Below are 26,352 nucleotides of genomic sequence, written 5' to 3' on the forward strand. Positions count from 1 at the left end.
TCCTCATCTGTGAAATGGGGATAATAATATCTAGATTATAGAATTAGTAGGAGAGATAAATGAGTTTTTATATGGAAAGCAGAGAGTACAATGCCTAACATAGCACTCTCAACAAACGTTTGCAATTTTAATTTTAAAAAAATATATTTTATTGATTTTTTACAGAGAAGAAGGGAGAGAGATAGAGAGTTAGAAACGTCGATGAGAGAGAAACATCGACCAGCTGCCTCTTGCACACCCCTACCAGGGATGTGCCCACAACCAATGTACATGCCCTTGACTGGAATCGAACCTGGGACCTTTCAGTCCGCAGACCGACGCTCTCCCACTGAGCCAAACCGGTTTTGGTGCAATTTTAATTTTTGATTGTAGTTACTTAGCTTGGATAAAAGGTGGGAGAGGCTGACTTCAAAGACTCAGTAGAAGAAGGAAATACATAAACAAACAGTAAGAAAGACACATAAGGCATCACTCATCTCCTGGAGAGAATCTGTTGCATGATGCAAAATTTTAGGTATTTGTGAGTGTAGGACTATTGTTAGACCATTGTAGGGAAGTTGTTTCTATTATATAGGAAGGCATGTAAGAAATTTAAAGCTTAGAATGCATCACAAGATTTATTTTCATAACCTTCAATGAAAGGTGTTATGAAAGCATAAATTATACATTTTCACTTTTATAATTATACTTGAACTACCTGCTCCCAGATTTCATTATATAATTCTTCAGACTTAACTTTGTTTCCTATATAAAGCAATGTGCCATAAAAAAGCCTTCTGCAAAAGAAATCATTACTAATCACATATTTACAATATAAAGAGAAAATGCCTCCCTAAATATTCATACTTATATTGCCACATTAGCTGCTCTGAAATTGTTATTGGACAAAACTAATCATGCATCCAAGGCAGGTAAAATATTTATAAACATTATCCAAATTACCCACATTTTCAGAGACTTCGTAAAATCATTTTCAAATACATCTCCCTGTAAAAATTCAGAAATATATTAATAGTCATTGAATTTTTGTTCACATTGTGGGTCATTTGCCCCAATTCTGACTCAGAAATGGCGGGGGTGGGGGGATGTTAGGCAAACAATTTTTACCCCCAAATTCTCTCCACATTCTGCTAAATTTTTTACCAGAAAGTTCTCTGCAATATTGCCATTGCAATGGCCTAGGTACTACTTTTCAAATAGCACATGTAGGAGCTGTAAATATTTGAACTATTGATAGAAAAACAAAGATAAAGTCTACGAATTCAGCGCAGAGGCAAATAGCCATCTAGAATGTTCTGAATGGATAGCCACGTAAGCATTCAAAAGGCACACCCTGTCTAAAGCCAACATCTACAAGATCCCACAATAAGCACACGTCTTCTTCAAGGACAAGAGTTCTTTTGGGTTTGAAATCAGTTTAATAATTGCCCTGCCCTTTTCTTACAATTTCTCTTCATAACGCTCATCTTAATTTGCTAGATAATTTTAATTATGTCATCGAAGTCACTTTGGAAGTCATACCAGTGTCACAACTACGACATAGGAGTGGCTCAGACCACCTGACTCCACCCCTTCACTGCCTATAGACAACAACGTTCCCCAAACCTACAAATTCCACAATAATAAAAGGAAATGAAAAACAGATATTCACTAAGCAACTTACACTTTAAAAGAATGAGAGGGCAGCTGCAGTTATTATTGTAGAAACAAAAGTACAACTGTAATAATGTATTTGAAGATTCTAACTAAAAGAGAGTACACAAAATATAAAAATTGAAAGTGTGAAAGAAAGTGATATGTGATTACTACTACTAATAAGGAATAATGGTATAATTCAAAGCTGAGACAGTTCCTATGAGCCACAGAAATTTTTGGTATGAGAAGAAAAAATGGAATATTTTCTAAAAGACAGAAATATCAATCTACAGCACACTTCCATAGAAATCTCTCAGTACTCAGTATATGTAGTTCTGTCTACCAACTGCTAAAGCAGAGCTAAATTGATTATTCTATTTTTAAATCAGTTATCAGTTGGGTAAATGCGCCTCTGATTATAGGAATCATTAGTCTATCAATCAAAAACCAGCCAGCTGCATATAGGATCTCAGACAAGAGACCAGCTTGCATATCAACATTATATATATACAAACTCAAGTGGAAAAGAAAGTCTACTTTCAAATGCATGTTCTAAACGGTCCACAATAAATATTTAACACAATCAAAATGTTTTAACACACTACACCTTACTGGCAGCATGATAAAAGCATGGAACAATTCAAGGGAGAGAAAACTTAAACTTTAAAGCTAAGCCATCAACATATATTTTAAAAAGTGTAAAAAGTAAACACATGAATGGATTCAGGAGGAACTCAGTGTATCTTTAATTACTGTGTATTTAGTAACAGTGGTCTTTAATTTGACAAATACTCAATTCTCTTACAGATTATTTGCTAGTCTGTCTGATTTCTATGAATTCCTGGGAGAGCATAAGCCAAGCGGTAGCATTTAATGAAGACGTGTTTTGATTGATTATCTCTCAGTGATCTGTCCGACATGCGGTGAGTTATGAAAGTCATCAATAATCTCCCCTTAAGCAATCGCTCCATTTAAAAAGTTATTTTTAAAGGGTTTATCAAATTATAACGCTTATCAAAAACAATGAAGCACTTTTTGAGGTTGTATCAAAATCATGACTGACTACTAGATTGAAAAAAAATATATGTTATTACTTGATGCCTATTGCTAAGGAATCTTAGCCAACTTGTCATAACTATGTCTACCTAAAGGCAAGTAACAGGAGTGCAGGTAAACAGCACAAAACAGTGATTTTAAGAAAATGCAAAAATGATATATACATATAAAACAAAAGTATGTAAACTTGTGCAGCCTATAGCAATATAGCTACTTGTAATATAATGTGAATAGTGTGGCTTCAGGCGATTGAATAGAGAAGTGAAGCTGAACGCAGCTATAGAACCAAATGGCAAATGTGACACCTGATAATGTAAAACAGAGGCATCCCCAGGGTGCCATGTAAAATTATTATAAAGCGGTGAAATAACAATATAAAGTTAATTTTATTAAAATTAACCATACTTCCCCATCAGCACGAAACAATCTATATTCAAAATTAAAACAGTAGGGATGTTTATCCACTCAAGCATCCTGATAGGCTAACTATTGTTGACTGCTAAAAGAAATCAAGTTTCCAAGCTTTTTTTTTTTCTTTTTCTTATACATTCATAAAAACTCATCCTTATGGAGAGACACCACATTCAAAGGTTTGAGATAAAAACTCGTTTCCTCATGAAATTTAGTATATCTGACATGGCGCTATAGAAACATAGCAGCCTACTATTTAAAAAAATATATATATTGGTAATAAAATAAGTGCCACGCCAAATTTGATGATTTGATCAAATTTTTGCACAGCACTTTTCAAGTACAATGAATAGAGATAGCTTAGATTAGTAATTTCATGGTATTGTCCAAATCTCGATGCTTGCTGATTTCTACAACTTTCTATTTGCAGAACTGACCTGCATACAGTTGCCAGCTGTGAGGTTTGTGTTATGTAAAAAAATAAAATAAAATAAAAAAATCAATTTTTAGTCTCTAAATATATTGAGAGTTTTCTTTATTACAAAAAAAAAAATTCAAGCTCATTATCGAAAAAAATTAAAATAACGAAGAGAGCAAAGAAAGAGTAAATACTACCCCTAATATTATGTTATAAACTGTAGCCATTGGCACTTTGGAACACATCCTTTCAGGAATTTTTAAATGCAGCGATAAGCATATATATTTTTTATTCTTAATAGTTAATAAAAAATGAACCTGAATGAAGACGATATTACAAAATGAGTTTCACCTTTTCACCAAAACTACAGGAATATTTCACAGCATGTACCGTGTCTCATCCAAAGAGTAGCTGCAGTTCCATGGTAACTACTTCTGGTGAAGAACTGAGCGTTGGTTTAAAACCCAGGAGTTAATTAGTCAATAGCACCATGGAGTAGGGTGAGGAATATAATCTCTGGATTGAGATGCTTTTGATATTAGGGGACAGAAGGATTATTTTATGAGATCCCCAAAATTTTAGGAACTTGCTATATTTTAGACATTTGGAAAATCTGTTTTACGTTTGGAAATCTAAATCCACTAAATACACTATGATAAATAATCCAATACGAGGTTAGTTTTATGTCCTTGATATTGATAATCCAGAAACCATGGATTATTTAAGGAAGAGCAAGGAACAATTTAGGAATTAGTTATAATTAAAGATAATATGCTTAAAACATTTTTTATTGATTGATTTAAGAGAGAAACTGGGGAAGGGGGTGAGAGAGAAATATTGATTTTTTTTGTTCCACTTATTTATGCATTTATTGGTTGCTTCTTGTATGTGCCCTGACGATAGACTGAGCCCACAACCTTGGCATATCAGGCCGATGTTCTAACCAACTGAGCTACCTGGCCAAAGCCATTATCAAAGGAAAGCAACCAAATAATAAAAAAATGTAGCACTATTAAGTTTAATTTAAGCCAAGAAAATCTAAGCTTACATGAACTCATTCTAACTCTAACAATGGCCACTGAGTTGAGGATGAAACAACAGATACCTAATCAGTATTTCATCACTCGAAATTTCATACGCTCAATGAAGTTGATAAACAAGAACTTTTGCAGCCTCTTTATTATTCCTAGATTGTCTTATTATGTTTTATGGGAAAAAGCAAATCTTACACTTGTACACTCTAACTTAGCACACTTTCTCCCATATCTTCTTATATCATATATCATATATCATATATCATATATCATATATCATATATCATATATCATGTGTTGCCGCCTTTCCAGGAATGTAAACTCCATGAAGGCAGGGTTTTCCCATGGATGTATCTCCAGGGCCAATACTTGGCCCATAGCAGGTGCCCAATAAATATCTGTTGAATGGGTGAGTTTTCTCCATTTGGATAGTTAGCAGAAATCAACTTAAGTCTAAAAAAAAAAAAAAAAAAAAAAAGGAAGATATTTTACAAGAAATTAAATATACTTCTCCGAATTTGCATTTCTCTTACGTTGGGAGCACACGATTTTGTAACCTTTGGTCTCCTTTATAGGAGTATTTTGATAACAGTAATTACTAGAGCTTCTTTCACTGAAAATTTGTGAATTCATTTTTTAGAATTTTAGAAAACACCATTTTTTGTTGTTGCTGCCACTGATGCTGGGGGGGAAAAAAATGACTTCCCTGTCTCTTTCTTGTAAAAAATACAGTCCTCACCACACAAATCCAGGTAGCTGCCTCATCAATTCTCATTTATTCTACCTCATCTGTTCTCCCGCGAAGGACACTCTATATTGTACAGTCCTACTGAACAACAGAACCATTCTGAGAAATCTGCGTACCAGCAATTAAACCATCCTGCAGTTTGCAAACAGTAATGCAGATCCCAGTGATAAGATGGGTGAGCGGGATGCGAGAACACCTTGGCAATCACCTGCCACCCTCGTGGGCGAGGTGCTCCCTGGCTGTTTACACCTCATGCCATCTGGCTCTATAGATATAATAACAATTATTCCATCGAGGTGTGGAGCTCCCTAAATCATATTCATACACAATGACTCCACGAGTCTTATAGGAGTTGATGTCTTTGTGTGCTCCCATTTAACCTGGGTAATGCGCTAAGAGGAGTCTGCCTCATCATTAAGAATTGATTTTTTATTTATGTGGATGTCACTGGCAATCCCATGATATCCCTTTGTAATTCAGTTGAACAGGACGGCAAGCTAGCGTTAATCTATTTTTATGGCATATCTTTAAAAATTTGCCACATCTTGCTCCATTTGGATATTTATAGAGAGATTTGTGTTCCCGCAGGAAGCGGCTGTTAGCTTTGGAGATCCATTTCATGTAGCAATAGGGCAAGGATCTAATATACTTCGTTAGCTATCTTACATCAGGTAAGGGTTTATTTCCTTAAATTATTTAACCTTGGTGGTACCCACTAAGATCACATAAATTACAGATACACTAATGAAAATCATTCGTTAGCCTATCTTTAAAAACCCACAACAACCAACAGGAAGAAAATAAAAACCATTTACAAATCAGCCCTTTGGACACGTGTTATGAAAACAATGTGGCGAGTTTACCATGATCACCCGTTTCTTACTGTTGCCATCGGTCACTTATTATTTAGACATCGACATCAACAACTGTTCGAATATGTTAATATTTGTAAAAAAGTCATATTGCTTTTTTTTTTTTTTTGGCTAATACAAAATCTGATTTCCAAAGTCCGAGTTATAAGTATTTATAAATTGCCTTAATAACTTTTGCTAATTTAAAAATATTATAATAAAAGTAATAAGCAGTTATAAGGAGAAGAAAAATATTTTAAAATGCTGAGGGCGCACAGCATGTGGCAAAAATTACACTTTAACTCTATTTTTTCCTGGGAGTACTTACAGGATCATTCAATAGTGACCTCATCGGTAAGTTCTGTCAGAACATCGTATTTGGGTGAGTATTACAAAATCCATAATACTGTTTAGAAAGCAGTAGTGAGCTCCTGCCAAAAATTACAGAATTTGGGATGTGGAGAGATTACGGTCTGTTACAGCTGAGGTTCTTGCCCTTTTTACACTGCTGCTTTAAGGGCAGAATTGCTCTTGTGTTAGTGAGAGTTTATAATATATAATTAGTGGTACAGCAACTCCTAAGGAAGTTGAACAAGTTGCAGGATTTTTGAAGAAACGAGGCAATCCTTCTTCAGATCTAGAAGGTTTTGCAGAAGAGCGCCACTGCAAACTATTAATATAAACCACTCCAAGACTCTTGACCTAGAAAAGTGTCTTGTGCTTTGCCTGGATTATATAGACAAAAGCAACCCCCAGGCAAATTCATGATTCTAACTCGAAAAGATCCGTCCGGAAACTTCACTAAGGGCTCAAACTTCAGAAACGCGCATTCCTAAAAGCTGCATTTGAGTTAGAACTGTGAAATCAATGTAGTTTTCAATGTAACTACTAGGCCCTGGACTCCTGAAACTATCAATAATTCTTTTACAAAATATGTTTCCTAAGAGCTGAGTTATATTCTTCATGTATTGTAATGTTACAAGTAGCAAAGAAGCAACCACGTGCTTTTGTATTAATAAGTAAGCATTTAATGCTCAGGTATGGTCACTAAAAATAGTTTCACCAAAAAGCGAGGGTCATGTTTCTGTGCTCCTCAGAACCAGGTGGAGAGCGGTTGTCAGGAGTAATACACGTGTCGGTTTTTGAGTACAGTATTGCTCCTAAACATTATTTTAAAAAAACGCAACACTCCACAGAGCTGATAAAGGGTGGATTAATCACCCAAAATGCCTATAAATTGAGATTTAAGGTCAGAAATGTTTCCTTCGCGCACCCTGTTGTCAGCATGCGGGGCTGGCTGGCCACACAGCATGTCCTGGTGAGTCCAAGGTGTGCTCTGTGGTTGAGAGTGAATATTGGGGGTTTCGTGTCGTGGGCTCACAATCCAGGTTTCAGAACATAACCATGATAGTGTCTGTATACTATCCTAATGATTCCGATGGCTTTATTTTCATTAAGATAATTCTTTATTTCAGGAATGAACTCGCCACATAAAAGGGAACACAGAGTCTGCCTGGAACCTACTTTGGGGCGCACCTCCATCGGGGCGCGGTGAAGGCTGTGACAATGGCATTCCCGGCAGCACGGCTGCTGGGTCCTGCTCTCATTTGCTCTCTCTGATTGTCCCTTTAAACAAAAAGCTCCGCACTCAGCATGCAAAGAAGTTAGAAGTGGGGGAAGGAGGGGCACCCTCGCACATAAGAGGAGAGAGAGAGGGGAACACTGCAGATCAATCATTTATAATTAACAAAAATCCGATTGGTGCTTTAAATAGAGATCAATGGGCTGCAGGCTGCCTGGATGGTGGGGCTGTATTCACCTTCTCGTAACTCTCCGAGCAAGCTGTCACACCTCCAGAATCACCATTTGTTTTCCTAACAAAGCTTCAGGGGGCGCCAGGCTCTCACTGAAATTTCATTAATCTAATGGAGTAAAGTCCCATAGAAAAAAATCAAATTCTCGTTGGACGAGATGCTACCTGGGAAAGATAACCTCTGTTTGAACCCTCAGACTCGGATCGCTCCGCTATCAGTCTGAGGGAACAGACAGCAACAGCGCTGATTACAGCCGGCGGCCTCAACAATTTTTTTTTCTAACTAGCAATTTCAAGTGCCAAGTGCCACGGTGTCAGCTAAAGAAACACAACTGCGGGCTTTCTGCCGAGGGAAATGGTTCTGAAATGTCGCTGAATGGCTCACCAAGGACGCCAATCTACGACAACAGAGACATAGCATGTAGGAGTCAGGGCCCGCACACCCTCCCCTCGAAGGTATGTTATTTACATGCATGCAGGCTGCGGAACCCACGAACACACAGGTCAGGGTTTTCACTGAAGTCTAAGCCAAAAGCTGTTCAGAAAGCAATGGCTGAGATTTCCCCGAAAGTCATAGGGTTTGGGGTGTGGGGAGATGGTGACAGGGTGTACACACAAGTAGATGCCCTCCATGGCAGACGGCAATCATGAAGTTTCCAAGACAATTATAACGGTTCCTGAGTGGTCGTGTTTCAGCATCACCTCCATGTCACTTATTGTACACGTTAGCAAATGTGGCCCCAATGGGTGCATGTCCATGTGCAGTAGCAACAAGGCCTTTGAGAGAGAAAAAATATGGGATGCTGATTCATCAAAATTCCTTCCTGGCTCATGTGACACCCGCAGCAAGCGTATGGGATGGTAAACGTGTGCATACTAAAAGGGCCAACGTGCCCGGGCTGCATCCGTGCCAGACTAAAATAGCTTTCCCTATTGCTTTGCTGCCCCTATTTAAATGTCTCTTTAAAAACAAATTAAAATGACTAACGGGCCAGCGACTGGAGGGACCCTGGGTAAGAGGCCAAAGAGAAAACGGAACAACCTGTAGGAAGCCCGCCTCTGGGCGCCTCTGTGGACGCTGCGCTGCACAAGCGGCAGCCGGGCACAGGGAAGTAGCCTTCGGTCCCATGAGATCACAGTCAAGTTCACCACTGCCTCCTGGTTCCCCACACTCCTAAGTCTAGACGTGACCGTGCAAACCTCCCTCATGTTAAAGGAGAAAACAAGTCTTACGTTAAAGTAAAAAAAAAAAAAAAAAAAAAATTTGAAAAAGTTCCGAGTTCATCTTTCAGATAATATTTTCATTTTACAGCAAACGTGCTGTTTTCTACCCAGCTCACATAACGCTTACTGCAGGTGGGGCCATCTCTTCTGTCTCCAAAGCACCTCACAGGAGCGAGTCACGTCCTCTATTTATTTATTTTTCCCCCCATTTCTCTGTTTACCAGTAGACATTTTCCCACTTGGGACAGGTTTAATATTTTTTTCTTCCGGTCTAAATTTACCCATGAAGACGTGGCTTATGTGTCATACATAATTTCTCTAATTTCCTGTCTGAGATCCACCTGTAGAATCATACTTCCTGCTCTCCCCCTACATCCTGTTTAAAGATGCCACTGAAACGATATCAATTTTTTTTAATTTTTATTTTAAGCAACAGGAAAATGGGTAACACATTTGTGTGTCTGCGTATATGGACTATTTATATAAACACATAATGTATGCAAATCTATACACACACAAAAAGTTAGTTGACTCAAGTTCAGGTTATTAAAATGGATCCTGGGAACAAGATAATACACCTTTTCTAGGCATTCATCCCGACAATGGAGACAGAGAAAGAGAGATTGTGAGAGGGAGACACACACATTCAGATGAGCCTTCAGGGAATTGTCTGAACTTTTGAACCAAAGGCGGAGAGCCAGAGCCCAGCCTGTTCCCACTTTAATAAACATTTTTTTCTCCAATTAATTAAGGTTTGGAAGGAAAAAAAAATCCACAGAAGAGAAGTAATTTAACATGCAACGCGTACTTTGCAGATGGATCCTACCTTCGGATGCTTATTAAATCTATGCATGATTGCGCTGGAGAAAATTAATTGCATTGTTTCTCGCTATTCAAAAGGGGGTTGCAAACAGCTCAAAAATAAAAAGGAAAATAAAGCAAGATTATTGTCGTTGTTAAAAACAAAACAAAACAACAGCTACAGTATAAAAGGAATACTTCAAAGTCCCAATACCCACAATTGGCATAAGAGCACAAAAGATTTCTTAAAAATATTTTTTTTGATATTTGAAAATACTGTTTATGTTGACAGAAAACATATAAGTTTGTATACTTTAAGTTTACTAATATTCTGCTCTAACTAAAATTTTCTACTCGGTGGCGTCTGAACTATTCAATTAAGTGGTGAGCTTCTGTCCAAATCCTGCTGTGAAGAAAGATTTCCATGAGCAGTCAGTACACACTGCCACACATTCCTTGTATCTTGGTTAGCTTGAGTTCTCTCCATTGTGGTCTTTGGAAAAAAATGATAAATTTTTAAATTTGGGGGAGAAAAAAATACACTACTAGCATAAAATATTCAGAATGTAAGTAATCATTTGCATTTTTATCAGCTTTAATTATTACTATTATTTAAATATCTTTTCATTGATTTCAGAGAGAAAGAGAGAGGGAGCGAGAGAGAGAAACATCAATGATGAGAGAGAGAATCATTGATTGGCTGCCTCCTGCACGCCCCACACTGGGGATGGAGCCCACAACCCTGATCAGGAATCGAACCGTGACCTCCTGGTTCATAGGTTGATGCTCAGCCACTGAGCAACACCAGCTGGGCAGCTTTAATTTTTTTTTTTTTTTTTTTTTTAAAGCACAGAAGCTTCAGAAACTCAATCCATTTTTCTTTTTGCCTTTTCTGAAGTCCTGCTAGTGGAAATTGAACTGTAACCTCTTTCTTAGATTGTCCTGAAAACTACCTCCATCATACTTGAAAGGACCATTCTCTGTCTCAGGAGTTAAAGGAGCTGTTAATTTTCTTAACTCACTCATTTCCAGATTTTAAAATATTAAATTTTTAATATTTTAATTGGAGTATTGCAAATGAAAGTCCTATAAGCCAGTTCTTGTATTACATTATGACAGATGCTTCTTTTGATGCGACCCACCCTGTTGTGGACTAAAAACATTTTACTTAAGAACTTCTGGACTTATCCGATTCCATTCCATCTTTCTTTTGAAAGATGGAGGCTATATTTTATTCTTCAACCCACTCCAAGTAGATACACCAGTCTCTCTGACCCCTAGTTAATGTGTCTAACTATTTTAAAGTATTTATCGTGACAGTTTTGTTGAGTGTAACAAACTGAGGACATGTCATAAAGGAAATTGTCCTATGTACAATAGAGTTAAGATGTGGGTGAAAACATAGATATATTAACATTGGGATTAATTGCCACAGTGTCCTTCACCAGTAGTTCTCCAAGAAAATATACATTACTTCATACATAACTACAGATGTTATTGTCCTTCGTTAGGAGTGGGGACAACCAAGGTCATCTGGTGAGACAGGTGGAATAAAACTTGTAAGACAAGTGTTCAACTTTTATTCCCCTTGCTCTAACTTTTAAAATCAGACCCACCCTCCTATCAAGCAAATAAAAGTAGGGTCTCATCAACATTCAAAAAACATAGCTGCTTTAGAGAAAAGTACATGCCACCATGAGAGACGCAGGTCAAAACCTAGCCCGACCCTTGTGCCGCTAGTGTGTTTTTAAATGTGATGTAAAAAAGGTATAGTACCTATTTTATAGGTTCTTACAGAGGACGAACAGAAATATATGGATTGGACCTATAGAACTTCGCCATGACTAAGACAGTTTATTTTTTTTAAAATATATTTTATTGATTTTTTACAGAGAGGAAGAGAGAGAGATAGAGAGCTAGAAACATCAATCAGCTGCCTCCTGCAACCCCCCACCCAAGGATGTGCCCGCAACCAAGGTATGTACCTTTGACCAGAATCGAATCTGGGACCTTTCTGTCTGCAGGCTGACGCTCTATCCACCCAGCCAAACCGGTTTCAGCAACTAAGACAGTTTAACTAAGGTAATTAAAACAGGGCCAGCTGCAGAAATTCTTGCAATCTTATTGAAATTGATCCATATTGATAGGTATGAAATGCCTGAATAATACAGGTGGGGAAAAGTCCAAGAAGGAAGGTTTCTTAGTTCAAGGCACCTGAATTCATTCCTTGCCCTAGAAAGGTCTCTTCTTCTGTTTGCTATACTGTGCCCTTGAGCAACCTCCATAGGGCTGACTGCAGCCAAATATACATTTGACCTGTCTTTTGACTCCAGATTGTCTCAGATATTCCCTTATTTACCTTTTAGTAGTAAGTCTCCTCTGCCATTGACAATCCTTCCCACCTCAAAAGTGGAGTATCGCAAATGAAAGTCCTGTATGCCAGTCATCTCTACCTAATGGGTCATCTAAAGTTCTAGGACGTCCTCTAAAGGACCTGTCACCTTCTGCTGCTCTATTATCTTCCTGCGAAGTTCCAGGATGAGCACCCACAAGCAATGAGTTAGAATGTTGGCAAAGCAGAATGACTCAGACGCTGCTTGGACTAATTCTGATTGAGTTAATGGAAGGGGTTATCAAATCCAGATACCAAAAGCACAAAATAATTCTAGGAAAGTAGATGGTTAGATTCACTTTCCACAATCTAAGAGTTTAGTCTGAGTTTCAGACTTTAAGATATGAATGGGTGAGTTAAGATACTTAGTGTATAAGTAAGAACAGTTTTGAAGAATTAAAACTCTTTACTGAGTTAGTCTTTATATTTCTTGCAGACCTTAAAATAAATACCCTGTTCTCTTGAAGCAGAGCCTACTGGTGACTAGGGAATTAGATTCAAACAAGATTCTATACTTTGATCTAGCAAATCTCTGTATTAATTTATTACACTGGATCCTCTTTTGCTGAAAGAGTTAAACTCCCTCTATAAGGTAAAGAGCTTAATCACTCTTGGATGAGATATTTTTTCTATTTTCCAATGCAATTACTCTTTGTCGTAGATCTAATTGAATTCACTTTCCATGTTAGTGGGGGAAGGGTAGTGGGCAGGAGAGATGCAGCATTGGTTAGAAGAGAAATAGTGTGACTTGTAGACTTTTCAAAATAGAGAATACTTTAAAGACAAAAAAATGTGATTTGATAAAAATGTTTAAATATTGGTGTGGTGTGGGTAGGGGAGATTTTGGCCACCAGGAGCTGGATTTTGTATATGGAGAATATCAGGGTCATTGCATCAGGAATATTCATATTTCTAATTTGTAAAGTATCTTTGGATTCTCTGGATGAAAAGTACCATATAAATAGGAACATTTTCATTTCATGTGGGTGATCATAGGTTGTTGACAACTAAGCATAAACATATTTCAGTAGTCTAAGGGAAATAAACTCTTAGGTAGATTTGGTTTTTCTGCCATTTTCTCTTCCCTGAGTTGTAACGTACACAAGTGAGCATGTCCTTGTTGACTGCCTCATTTCCCAGTTCCTGTCTCTGTAGTGCCAATATACTGTCCAGCATTTGCCTTGTACTCATACGCTCTATTGAACGAAGTAAACACTTATCTTGGATTTATCTGCTACGGTGTTTTCTACCCTCAGTATTGCTGTTGTCTAAGGGAGGAAAACCTCCAGATATCAGGGAAGAAGGAGAAGGGGAGGTTGTTACTCTGTGACATGTTAAGAAACACTATTGAACAAGAGACTGCTATTATCTCAAGGTTCTCTGAAGGTTTTTAGGATATGACGAATTCATATATATACATATAATTTGGGACTGGGCCACATGACCACATTTTTGGGGGAGGGGTTCAATTTCACAAATACTTACTGGATGTCTACTATGTGTTGAAATCTGTAAGAAATATAAAAAATAATTAAGACAAAACCCTTTCCTCTGGGAGCTCCCAGTCTGTCAGAGAAGCCAGAACATGTAAGGATTATAATGCAAGGCAAGTGGTGGCAACAGCCATAATAGAGTTATTGGTCAAGTAAACTGCAAGACAGGGAGATGTTGAGTCTAAGTTGGGACACCGAGGAAGCCATGTTGAGAAGAGTTTGAAGGATTTAGTGAAACGTGGGTGGCTGGAGAGGGTGGGAAAGGAGTTCCAGGTGGAAGCCACGGAGCTGGGTTTGGGGAATGATGAATAATCCTGTGAGGCCAAAGGTTAGGCAGAGTTTCACATGAGGAAGGTAAGAGGAAAGGTAGGTGCAGAACGATGACTCGTGTTTGAGATCGTAGGCAAGATCACGAAGCTGCAGTGTAACCAGACAACAGTTCTCAATGACGAGTGCTCCTTGCCTGTTAGTATCCCCACTGTGTGCCCCTCATGTCACTGGTTCGGTTCCTTCCTCGGAGGGATCTGCCGCCCTCAGACTAGTGCTGTAGCCTTTCGTTGCACAGTTTGGGGAGACTGAGGAGAGTGAGATGGGAGTTCAAAAGGACAGAGGTCACTCAGGTAAAATAGTAGAGGACAGAGAACAAAGAAACACTCTCCACTCCGTACTGCTGGGCATCAGGAGAGACAGGACAGAACTATATGTTTGGGAGAGTTCTGGGCTAGGACAGCAAGAGGCTCCAGGGAGTTGTGGGGATTTTGAGGAGGGGAAAGTTATCTTATAAATTATACTTCAGCCCTAACTGGTTTGGCTCAGTGGAAAGAGCGTCGCCCTGAGGACTGAAAGGTCCCAGGTTCAATTCCAGTCAAGGGCATGTACCTTGGTTGTGGGCACATCCCCAGTAGGAGGTGTGCAGGAGGCAGCTGATTGAGTTTCTGACTCTCTATCCCTCTTTATTCCTCTCTGTAAAAAAAATCAATAAAATATATTTTAAAAATTATACTTCAGGTATTTTGGGGGCCTGAAATGCTTCCTCTTAATGTGCTTCTGTGAATGTGGAATCTTTTCAGGACAGGGTCTTGCTGTCAACAGGGATCATACAGGTAAGCCAAGATTCAGGGCAACTCAGCAAGAAGTCATGTGATTTTCCATGGACTGAAGGCTATGGCTCACATGACACCAAGAGAAAGCGATGCCGGCTGAGCCTGGAAATGAAGTTGGATTAGGAGCTTTTACCATTTTATTCCTCCATGAATTCTCCATTTAATATTTAACATTTGTTTAATGGATTGAGATGGTTCACGCTGTATATTAATTACTATTTAGCAGTTATTACTTTCGTGATTCTATTCTATTTCTATAGTGCCTCCCTATACTTCCACTCTCCATTTCCCCAGCTCCTGGTCCAATCCCTACTCCATATTCTTTACTCTCAGCAAATGGCTTAGCACTCCTCTCCCTTCAAGTAAAATATCTCTGCATCTTTACCCCTTTCCATTCCTTGACTTTCTATCATTAGAGAGTAAGTGCCTTGCCTTTTAGACAAGACTGATTCTTGAATAGTATTATCTGATCCCACTTCTACCCTTCCTAGGACTTGATTCTATCCATATCTTCTCTTTTTAGGTGGATTCATTTTCATCTGCTGGGAAATCCGCTCAGATTTGCTTTCTCCTAAAACAAAAACAAAATAAGCAAAGAAATTCCTCTTTGCTACTAACCACTTATCCCTCTCCCTCTTTTCATCAACCAGCTTTTTAAAAGTAGTACATACCCATGGCCTAAAATCATGCTTCTGCTTCCACTAGTCCACTGAACTGCTCCTTGAAAGATTAGTAAAGCACTTCCTGTTTTGTTTCCCTCTATTCCCATCCTTGCCTCCAAAGACCATATCATATATATTTATAAATAAAAGCCAAGCGACCAGAACAATGGAACAACAAGAATGACCAGTCACTATGACGCATACTGTGGGGGCCCACCAGCCTGATTGGGGCTCTGATCCCACCCCCCCCCCCCCTGCAATCAGGGTTAGGGCTGGCTGGCCAACCTCCTGTCCCCCCCCCCCCCCACCAGCCTGGCCCAATTGGCCCCCACTGGGACAGGCTGGCCGAATCCCACCCATGCACGAATTAGTCTATGGGGCCTCTAGTCTTTAATAAATATGCTTTTGCACAATCTACAATAGCTAGGATTTGGAAACAGCCTAGGTGTCCATCAGCAGATGATTGGATCCAAAAACTATGGTACATTTACACAATGGAATATTATGCAGCCATAAAAAAGAAAAAATTCTCATTGTTTGCAGCAACCTGGATGGAATTGGAGAACATCATGCTGAGTGAAACAAGCCAGTCAATGAAAAAGAGACACCACATGACCTCACTTATTTATGGATGATAAAGAACATTATAAACCGAAGAACCAAAAGATAGATATAGAGACAGTAAAGCAACAAGCAGACTGTCAAATTACAGCGGGGAGGTTGGGGAGATCTGGGGGAGATAAGAGATCAACCAAAGGACTTGTATACATGCATATGAGTACAACCAATGGACACAAAACTCTGGGGAGGGAGGGTATTTATGGGAAGGGGTATATGTACAAAAATTAAAAAAAAGAATAAAAAAGAATAAATTTCAAAAATATAAAATAAATAAATAAATAAATATGCTTTTTTGCATTGGGTGCAAGAGCACATATTTCTACTTCAGACTCAGATGCATAAGGATATAGGGACACTGTTTTTGGAGATATATATATATATATATGGCTATGGAATTTCACTAACAGGAAGTGGAGGTCCTTTCTCCCATCTCTCATAAACTCCATTTCACTGAGAAACTTTAGGAGCCATGAGGAACAGCTCAAATGTCATACAACTCCTTTCACACAAGTGTCTACCCAGGTTACCCTGCTTCTTCTCTACCCTATATTGCTATCCAGCTTATTGCAAGCAATGTGAAATGCCTAAGAAAACCAGCAATATTGGCTTGTTACAGTTGTTTACTTGCAGCATTCCTTTAGAGTGGTCCTGTCCATCTAAAAATGTAAAGAAGCCACGAGTTTCTCTGAGTATATTCTAATGCTCAGTCAAAATCCACCATCTTTGTCACTATTTGGTTCAACAGTTCAGATCAATGAACACTCTGGGAGCGTTTACCCTGTGAGAGGCATTGTGCTAGGCCTTCTAGGGGCCAGAGTCCAGTGGGAACAGGTTTATAAAGATGGAGTTCTAATACAACGTTGGCAGTGACTTGAAGAAGTCAGATCTCAGGGATTAAAAAAAAAGAGAGTGAACTGTTTTGGGCAATCCTATATTTTAAGATTTTAAAACTTAAAATGTATTTGAAGGTGTGTTTTTTTAAAACATAGGTAGTAGGTTCTTTTTTGTTCTTTTATATATATTGATTTCAGAGAGGAATGGGGAGGGAGATAGAGATAGAAACATCAATGATGAGAGAGACTAATTGTCTGCTTCCTGCACGCCCCCTACTGGGGATCAAGCCTGCAACCTTGGCTTGCACCCTGACTGGGAATCGAACCTGGGATCTCTTGGTCCATGGGGCGATGCCCAATCCACTTAGTTATCACATCCGGGCTGTATGTGAAGTTTTAAAAGATCATTTAAATGCAAACAAACTAAACAAGTACAAACTAAAAGACAAAAAAAAAAATTGACTAACCTACTCAGAGAACAGATTATTCTCAAAATAAAGTTCTTTAACGGCAATAAACTCTTTGTATACAAGCAAAACATAGCAAGGGCAAAGAAATAGGAGAGGATCTCACGACAGCTAGTAACTTTAAATTTGTCTTTTGTTTATGCTGAAAAATTACCAGGTGGTGGGTCATCTGTGCCACTGTCCTGTGACACTGTTTAAGGGGATAAGATCTCCCTGTCAGGCTACTGTTTTCCCTTTCTAAGGCTTTTCCCTAGATGTTTCCCTAGATAAAATCAGATTTTATCTCATCCCCTTCAAATACCCTGTAAATAGCCTTTACATTAATGCCCATGTCATCTGTAAAATAATAGTCTAGAGTCTTAGAAATATAAATAGATGAGCTCCTTATTCATCTGGTCTCACTACAGCTCTATGAGCGAAGCTGTTGAGTGGGTACTCCAAGATCTTATGGAACACACATAAAGGAAGCAGTCTGCTTTCCTTCATGTACTTCTAATTTTGTGGCTATAGAACCATCTTATATCAAAAAAACTATATGTTCTAATATCTGGGGAGGGGAAAAAAAAGACACAGGCTTGGGAAAAGCCTTTGAAAATTTGATTCCAATGGCCATTCCTGAGGATGAAGTACAGCCCTCTATATTATCATACCTAGGACATACAGAAGGTTATTAGATAATAAAGGATATTTTTTGCCACCTATGAAATAAATTGTGAATGTTTGGGAAGCTATAAGGCATACAGCTCAGCAGACTATGTAGGAGTTTGAAGGCTAAGGTTGTAACTGAGGATAATATGTACGAACATCATGATATATGAGAGACATTATATGTTGTTTTTATCACATCACCCAATTTCAGTGACAATAAAAGAAGTTTTAATGGATCACAGTCACATTTGTTTATTTACATACTAGAGGCCCGATGCACAAAGATTTGTGCAAGAGTAGGCCTTCCTTCCCCTGGCTGCTGGCACCGCCTTCACTCCGGCCAGAGCCGCCTTTCCACCTTCCCATGCTGCCCAGAGGCCCACAGTGGCTCGGGCACTGTGGAATGCCCGTGTCATCACCATGGCAACAAAGTGTCCCACCCCACCCCTGGCTGTTTGGCACCTGTGCATGCAAATTAACCCGCCATCTTTGTTGGGTTAATTTGCATACTCACTTCTGATTGGCTGGTGGGAGTCGCAAAGGTACAGTCAATTTGCATCTTACTCTTTTATTAGTGTAGTTGATATATTTGCAGTATATTGGCACAGTCAACACCTTGAGACTTGCAAGGCCCCAAAATCCTAAGAGACATACTATTTGGTCCCTTTCAGAAAAAGTTTGCTGACCCCTGGTGCAGTGGACTACTTGGGTATGATCCTAGGAAAGATAGTGTTTCTCTGTTTTCTGATCTGTACACTGAGAACAATAATACTCACCCAATAGATTGTTGTGAGAATTAGTGAAAGTGCTTGGAACACTAGAGCCTGGTATAAAGCAAGAATTTGGTATTTGTTAGATATTTTTATTATTATACATGAGGAAACTGTGGCCCACCAAGATAATGTGACTTCAGAGGGTCAAGGAATTTGCTAGAGGCAAACTGGGAGAATTTCCTGGTTCTCCTTGCCTACACTATACTCTGTTTCTTATATTTTACATTGCCTGACAAAGAAAAACATTCTTGTGATATTTCGGTTGCCATTTTTAAACTACCCCAAGGCCACTCTACATGAGGATTTCAGTTTAATCAGACTGGACTCCTATCAATCCTGTCACCTGTAGTTGTCCAGAGGCAACTTGTCAAACATTTGCTATTTTCAGGTCTCTACCTCAAACTTTTAAAAATTAAGATTTTCTAAAAAGGACACTAGAAGGCCCTTGCAAATCAAAATTGACACGCCTGTTTTTAAAATAAATATATATATTTACTGCACAACTTCAGAAACAAATAATTGAGGTATGCATCCGAACCCCAGGATCTGAAGGATAGCAGATTAATCTATGAGCATTCAAAGATACTTGTTATTCCTGGAATAATATAGGCCATTTTCACTGGTCATTTTTTCCTCTTTATCAACAACACTATTCCAGGTTTTGCAAATTCTATGAAACCTCCTAATCTACTCTTAAACTTAGCAGAAGGTTTGTTTACTAGTCCTGGTCAACCACCTTTCTAGAGCCTTCCTTCATAAGAGGCCTTTCTCCATTAAATCCACTCCCAAATGGTCACTTCATTATGCCCTGTTTCCTTGTCAGTTGGCATACAATTTTAAACAATATACATCTGTCACTGCTGTCTAATTGTTCTACAGTTTTTCTCTTTCTGTGTAATAACCTCCTATCTCGCAACAAAACTGGGATTCCTTAAGACTAAGCATACACTTCTTCTTTTTCTTTTTCTTTTTCTTTTTTCTTTTTTTTTTTTTTATCACCATAGTATATATCAATAGTTGAAGTTACCTACATGGTAGGCATTCAGCAAATGCTTCTTGCATTAATAAATGAATGACTACAAATACACCCCATGAACATAATTTTAACTTTAGAGATGAATAAATAACACCTTGAAACTACCACTGAAATAATAATTTGTTAGTACGTGGATTTAAAGATCAATCATTCAAATGAAGACAAATCAGAAACATAAAAGTACCTTAATTAAGATGACTATAATCCACAATAGAGAGATTAACTCTAGATCCATAATGCTTACTCCTTACAGATCCATTAGCTCCATGACACTGGGAAAATGTTAAATCTGATGTGGATACTGTGGGCATTGGAAAAACCTAATCCAAGTTTTTCTTTTTTTAAATCCCACCTATAAAGAATGATGTGGCCATTCCACACAAGTATAATTTTTATCTGCATGTGTAACACACCTATAGCAGCATTACCTAATATATGAGTATGTGAAGTATATTTTACTATAATAGTAGACAAGCAAACGGAATGTGTCTCAGGAAGGGGTCTTTTCCATTAATTTTATAAAGGCATTCGTTTCAAACTTTCATTAACATCTGACAAGCAAGCTGCGAAAGCTTTGCTTAGAGCTTGGGTTAGAGGCAAAATGCATTTTTGGCAAAACTGTTCCAAGATTACACTCCCTGGCTGTTTGAGAATATACTAATTTGTTTTGTTTTATGTGGAGTGTGGAGAAAAGAGAGAGAAAGGGAGAGGAGAGTCATGGACCCTCCTTGGTGGTTGCCATGGAGGCAAGGTCAGCCTTCCACACTTGGATCTACCAGCAGAGTTCAGACAGGTCAACGTGTGACCGGCTCAGGCCCCGGGGTTAAAAGTTCAAGCAGCGATGGAAAAACCAATATGTCCGCGCAGAGTATGCTGTACAATTTATTTCAATTTACATCAAGCCATGCATATAAAATTTAGATAAATTCCATTCAAATCTGATGCTGCCTGACACACAATGTATGCAAACAGATGTCAGTGGGGCTTTTGCTGTGCTTTAGAAAACAACATTAAATTTAAAAATATGTCTCTGGGATTTCTTTATTAAATTACAAAATGAACATAATTTTAACTTAAATGTTTTCATTCTTTCTTCTTTTTTTTTTTTGGTGGGGATCTTAATAATTTCTCGGTTCTCAATCTACTCTATGTCATATTAAAGAGGATAATGTATATTTACAACTACAGCTTCAGTGTTATTGTAGTTATACATTCTATTTATATCCCTTACTACTTTCCACAAATATTTAGTGATTGATATTTCTGATTTACCTCTGGCTTCTACCCTCATGGTCTTTTCTTTTGACTCAAAACAGAACTGGGTCCTAGAAGCTGCTGGATCCTCTTCCGGCCACAAGGTGGCTCCCCCGACCCCTTCTCATGAACCAAAAGGGTGCAGCCAATGGACTAGGAGTCAGAGGCTAATTATGACCCATAAATACTATATTTTTATTGTGAATCGAATGGATCACAACCCAGACCCTGGTACAATAAGATAAAATGCAAACTAGTCTTTAGAAAGAGGAGGAAGCAAAAGACCTTTGTGTCCTGCCTAATTCCTCTTTACTCATCCTTCCAAGGGTGCAACTGGCTGACTTAGAGCAATAGGAGGAAAGGAATGAAACGCTCTCCAGGAACCTACTTTGGTTGCCAGAGCACAGAGTCACAGACTAGACAAGGCCAAACTTTAAGGGAAGCCTACAGCATGTTCTCACCAAACTGGAACTCATATTTGGAGTCAGAAAGGGGTCTGGATTTTATGGTTCTAGAGACTTCCCCACCAGGAAAGTTTCCATGAGGACTTTGCAGCACTTTCTTAGAAGCCCTGCACCATGTCATAGACGAAGAACAGTGACCCCAAGCACTGCAAAGCTTTAAGAGGACTAAAAATATTTCCTATTTACTTACCGCTGCTTAAGAAACAGGACATATTTCACAAATGTAATTTTTCAGAAAACATCATAATTTTCTACAGATGAAAGAGGCAGAGAGAGACAAATCACTCATCTGATTGCATGGAAGTTCTTTCCAAGAGTCCGAGTCTTCATTTTCTCACTTTTTCCATTTTCTGTTCCAGGGAGAAGCTATTTGGGCAAGTTTCATTTTCCTCAACTGTAAAATGGAGCTTCATGTTCCTTATGGAACTTCTGTCAGAATTAAATGTGTTAACATATGTAGAACCCTTGCAAGAGGCCTTGGTTCATAATAATAGCCACATAAATGCTATTATTATTATTATCATCATCATCATCATCATCATGGTTTTGGAGCTCAGAATCTCCTTGTTTGCAAGTACTTTGTGCCACCATCATTTAGGAAGGGGGAAGGGAGAACTTTCGTGGATTTTATAGACATGAAGAATATCATTTTTCTAGATACCTAATGCTCTGATAGATCATGTCTTAGATTTTTGCTCTTCAAGAACTTTCAAAAGCACTAAGCATTTCTTCCCAATTCATACTCTTATTTAATAAAGAAACTGTTGACTTCAAAATCTCAAGCTTCTTTTAGGTAGTCTTTTAGTAAATTCATCATTTTACTAAAACAACCACATGTAGTGGTTTTAATAACTTGGTTACAATATTGTCGTAAATGTTTTACTTTTCAATTTTTCACTAAAATGAAATAGTGGTGAAGAATAGAAAAAAAAAAAGTCTTCAGGATCTAACTCATGCCAGAAGACAACTTTGTTAAGCTTCTTGTTAAACTTAGGACATACGAATTGCTTGCTTCTAAAGTAAATAAACATTTTTTTAAATTCCCTGGTAAGCACCGTCTTGACAATTCTCAAACAGATTTTCTAAGGGTGTAAATTATATCCTTGATTTAAGGTGGCCTACAATAACTCAACCATGAGCAAAAGTTTATGTGGACTTTAAATCCTGCATTCACATAAATCCTTATTTGTATAAGAAAGGACTTGTATATACAGATGTAAATACATATGTACTTGTCAGTATGTATTTATACATATATGTCCACATATACCTTCCACATATATTCCAAATAGATGGAAATACATATTTAGAGACCAGGTGAGATAAGGAAATCAATTTGAATACTCAAGGAAAGGAGTACAACATTTTTTAATACCACTATATTGTCATGCAACTTTTTGTTCTTTATTATCTCTGCCAGCTACCACCCAGTGCCTTGTGGACAAATGCTAGTCCCAGTCCTGACCATTTAGTTCTATTTGAGATTATTTCAAACCTAACTCTTTAGAACTGCTTGAAAAAGCTGTCCTGACGTGTTGACCTTGCTCCTTTGAGTGAGGGGTGGCATAAGGTGAGGCAGAAGAGAATCCTTATGCAGATGATGGGGCGTCTTTTTTGAGGGAAGTCTGCCTTGGTTTTCCTGAAACAGGCACCCATACAACGCCCAAAGGCCACGCTTGCATCCTGAGCAATGCATATGTGTTACCAGAAGTGGTGTCTTTTGTTGCCAGCAGCCGTTTTTGCTGCATGCATCCACTCTCACTATATTCTCAGCCACTCTTTCTTTTATGCCAGCTCCAGACGTCAGCTAACAGAACCCCTTCAAGAACAGATGTACTGGAGAAATGCATCCATTTGTTTTTCCTAGTGGGTTTTTTGTTTGTTTTGTTACAGTTTGGGGGTGTCTGTCCTGTGGGTTTCCTAGCCAAAGGCTTCTAATGTTTCCCCAGAGAAATTTACTTTCATGAGAGAAGAAAATTGAGGCAAATGACTGCTGTTAGACCCTGGAGTCAGAGATGCTGGCTTGCTGTCCTCTACGTGTGAGGAAAAAGCCCACCGCTACAGCAGCACAATCGTGTTTCCATCCATCTCTCATTCTCTCCCGGTGTGAAAAATGACGAAACGAAACCAAATTTTTCTCTGTCAGTAGCATGGGCATGATTACAGCTGTTCATATTTTCGCCCTAATGAAGGGCTGCACGTTTAATTGTAAGATTTATTAGGCGCTGTACACGGCTTGTGTGCAGGCAAAAACCGTTAATTGACATCTAAAACGCCGGTTGTTTATTCTGACGCGAGCGATCATATTTCTTCATTTGAAACAAAAAAGCATTTGGGGGAAAATGTATTTGGTTCCCCCTCTAACGACGAAATTAATACATTCAATGGAAGAAATAATGATAATAAAAAATAGGGCTGGGGGGGAACAATGTTGATTTATAATTGTGAGGCTGGGGGGGGGGGAAATAAAGATGCTTTTAAAAAAAAAGAAAGAAAAAAGTCCATAATCCCCCATTCTGCTGGCAACAAGGGAGGCGACTGCCAGCTTTGTCTGATTTCACAGGCATCTCATACGAGGCCGGGTTCATAAACAGGTGAAATGATGGAGTTTATTGCAGCGCCCATCAGCACGGAGACTAAATAACGGTGTTGCCACCGCGGGCCGCGGGAAGACGGATGGTAAACTTGACCTGCCGCTGGTACTATCCGATTGCCATTTTTTATCCCCCGCCGCCCCGCCCGCCCGGCGGGCGAAGGCGTGTGCACGGTCAGGTCAGGCCCGGGCCGGGTGAAACTCCGTGCACATTTGCATACAGGCGGGCCCACAATGCAGGCCCATCTGTTCCCGGCGCCCGTACAAATCGAATGTCACCCAGCTCGCTGCAAACGACAGCAGCCGCGGCCATTAGGCGGAGGGCCGCCCGGCTCAGGTTACGGATATGGAACTGCTGATTTGGGTTTAAATACCTGATAACTGAAGACTTTTCATTCGAGGCGAACAAAGGGTGAACTCTGCACGGCTCAGGAGATGTACCCCCTCTCCCCGCACTGGGCACCCTGAGGGTTCCACCCATTACGAAGACGGAACTGCTATATATATTCCCAGTGTTTCTATTTTTGTATGAAAATTAGTCCGGCGGAGTGTCACAGTGTCCTAAATCATTGCTGTTTTTTTTGTTTTGTTTGTGTGTGTGTGTGTGTGTGTGTGTGTGTGTGTGTGTGTGTGTGTTTGGGGGGGGGGGGTGAGGGAAGGGAAGGGTAAGAGGTGGAGCAGCGAGAGATGTTGTAAATAGAAAATGAACTCTGAACTCTAGACGCCCCCAGAGGTCATTAATATCATGCCAATGTTGTTCCTTGAACTTCTACATTTCACCAGGGTGGAGGTTTTAGTTGCCAGAGCTGAGTCTTTCATCCATCCCTTCCCAACCCAGCCAGTCAAGCGAGGCACCTGTCTCCTCTTCACGCACAGGCCTGTTTACCCCAAAATAGTTTACCCCAAAATAGCTTATCCATCACGATCTGTGTCAGAGATTTGTTGTTGTTGTTGTTGTTAAAATCTAGGCAGTATCTTAGAGTTCACAGAGATCCTATACATTCTGACACAAAAATATTGAATTATTTAAGAAGTAACACCATGATAGTAAGTCCACTCAAGCATCAAACATAAATACAAGGAAATTTATTAGCAAAAAATATGGGTAGGGTTTTCATCAAATGCCTTCTTTCCCCCTTTTATGGTAAGAATTTGCTTTTATGAAACATTTTCTAAGGAGGAACTAAACATCTGAGATGTGGTGGTTGTGTTTATGATGGAAATACTTCTGTCTTCTGTTCCATGAATCACATTTAATATTAGAATACTCTTTCAGTGACTAGCCTCGTTTGTTTGAGCCCCAGTGCACGTGGGAGTGCAGGTCCACACACTAACTCCCCTGTAGATTAGGTAAAACAGGCTGGATAGTTTTTCTTTTACTAGCTATGCTTCTTGGTTTTCAGTCAGCAATGGGGTCACTTTATGAATTGTAAACGTCATACCCAATTAGGTGAAAAAAAATATTTTTAAAATGTCTGCAAGGACTTTCTTGATTTGATCTAATTATATACTTTTTGTCTTGTATATATTTCTCTGTCTTAACACAATCTTATAGGATTTAATGTATTGAGGTAAACATGGAATCCAGAGTATTTAAAGGCCATTGGGTTCTAAAGGCCATGTCTCCTCCGCCAGAGTTGTGTGGGTTTTTTTTTTGTTTTTTGTGGGTTTTTTTTTTTTTTTTTTTTTTTTACCACTATGTGAAACTATGTTCTTATTGTTTGCCCTTTAAAAATAATACCAGGGTAAAGAAAAGGTTTGAGGGCTTTTTCTTTTTTTCTCATCCCATGCAAGAGTTTACTACGGTCAACCTTAATGGAAGTCCTACATGCACCAAAAGGGAGAATAGACCCTTTGTTTCAGAAGAATGACCAAGACAAGGGTGAATTTTGGTTCCACTTTGTCAAGTTTAAGGGGAAACTGAATTCAGGAAGAGAGAGAGAGGTAGAGGGAAAGGGAGGGAGGGGGAGAAAGAGAGAGAGAGCCCAACAACTTTCTTAGATGTCTTCTTAGACCTCTAAT

General features: G+C 38.9%; 1 protein-coding gene and 1 long non-coding RNA gene across 3 annotated transcripts in view; one reads left to right on the top strand and one right to left on the bottom strand.

Annotated features, from left to right (window-relative positions):
• SKAP1 (src kinase associated phosphoprotein 1) overlaps positions 1 to 26,352 on the bottom strand; it is a 253,543-nt gene that overhangs the window by 136,283 nt on the left and 90,908 nt on the right. The gene's annotated exons all lie outside the window — the stretch shown is intronic.
• On the top strand, positions 8,254 to 21,201 carry LOC118726462. The gene is made up of 2 exons (XR_004990305.1): positions 8,254 to 8,422; positions 20,702 to 21,201. It is a non-coding gene; the product is annotated as an uncharacterized LOC118726462 (long non-coding RNA).

This window comes from Pipistrellus kuhlii, unplaced genomic scaffold (genome assembly GCF_014108245.1).
Source record: "Pipistrellus kuhlii isolate mPipKuh1 unplaced genomic scaffold, mPipKuh1.p scaffold_m20_p_22, whole genome shotgun sequence".
Taxonomy (NCBI): Eukaryota; Metazoa; Chordata; class Mammalia; order Chiroptera; family Vespertilionidae; genus Pipistrellus; species Pipistrellus kuhlii.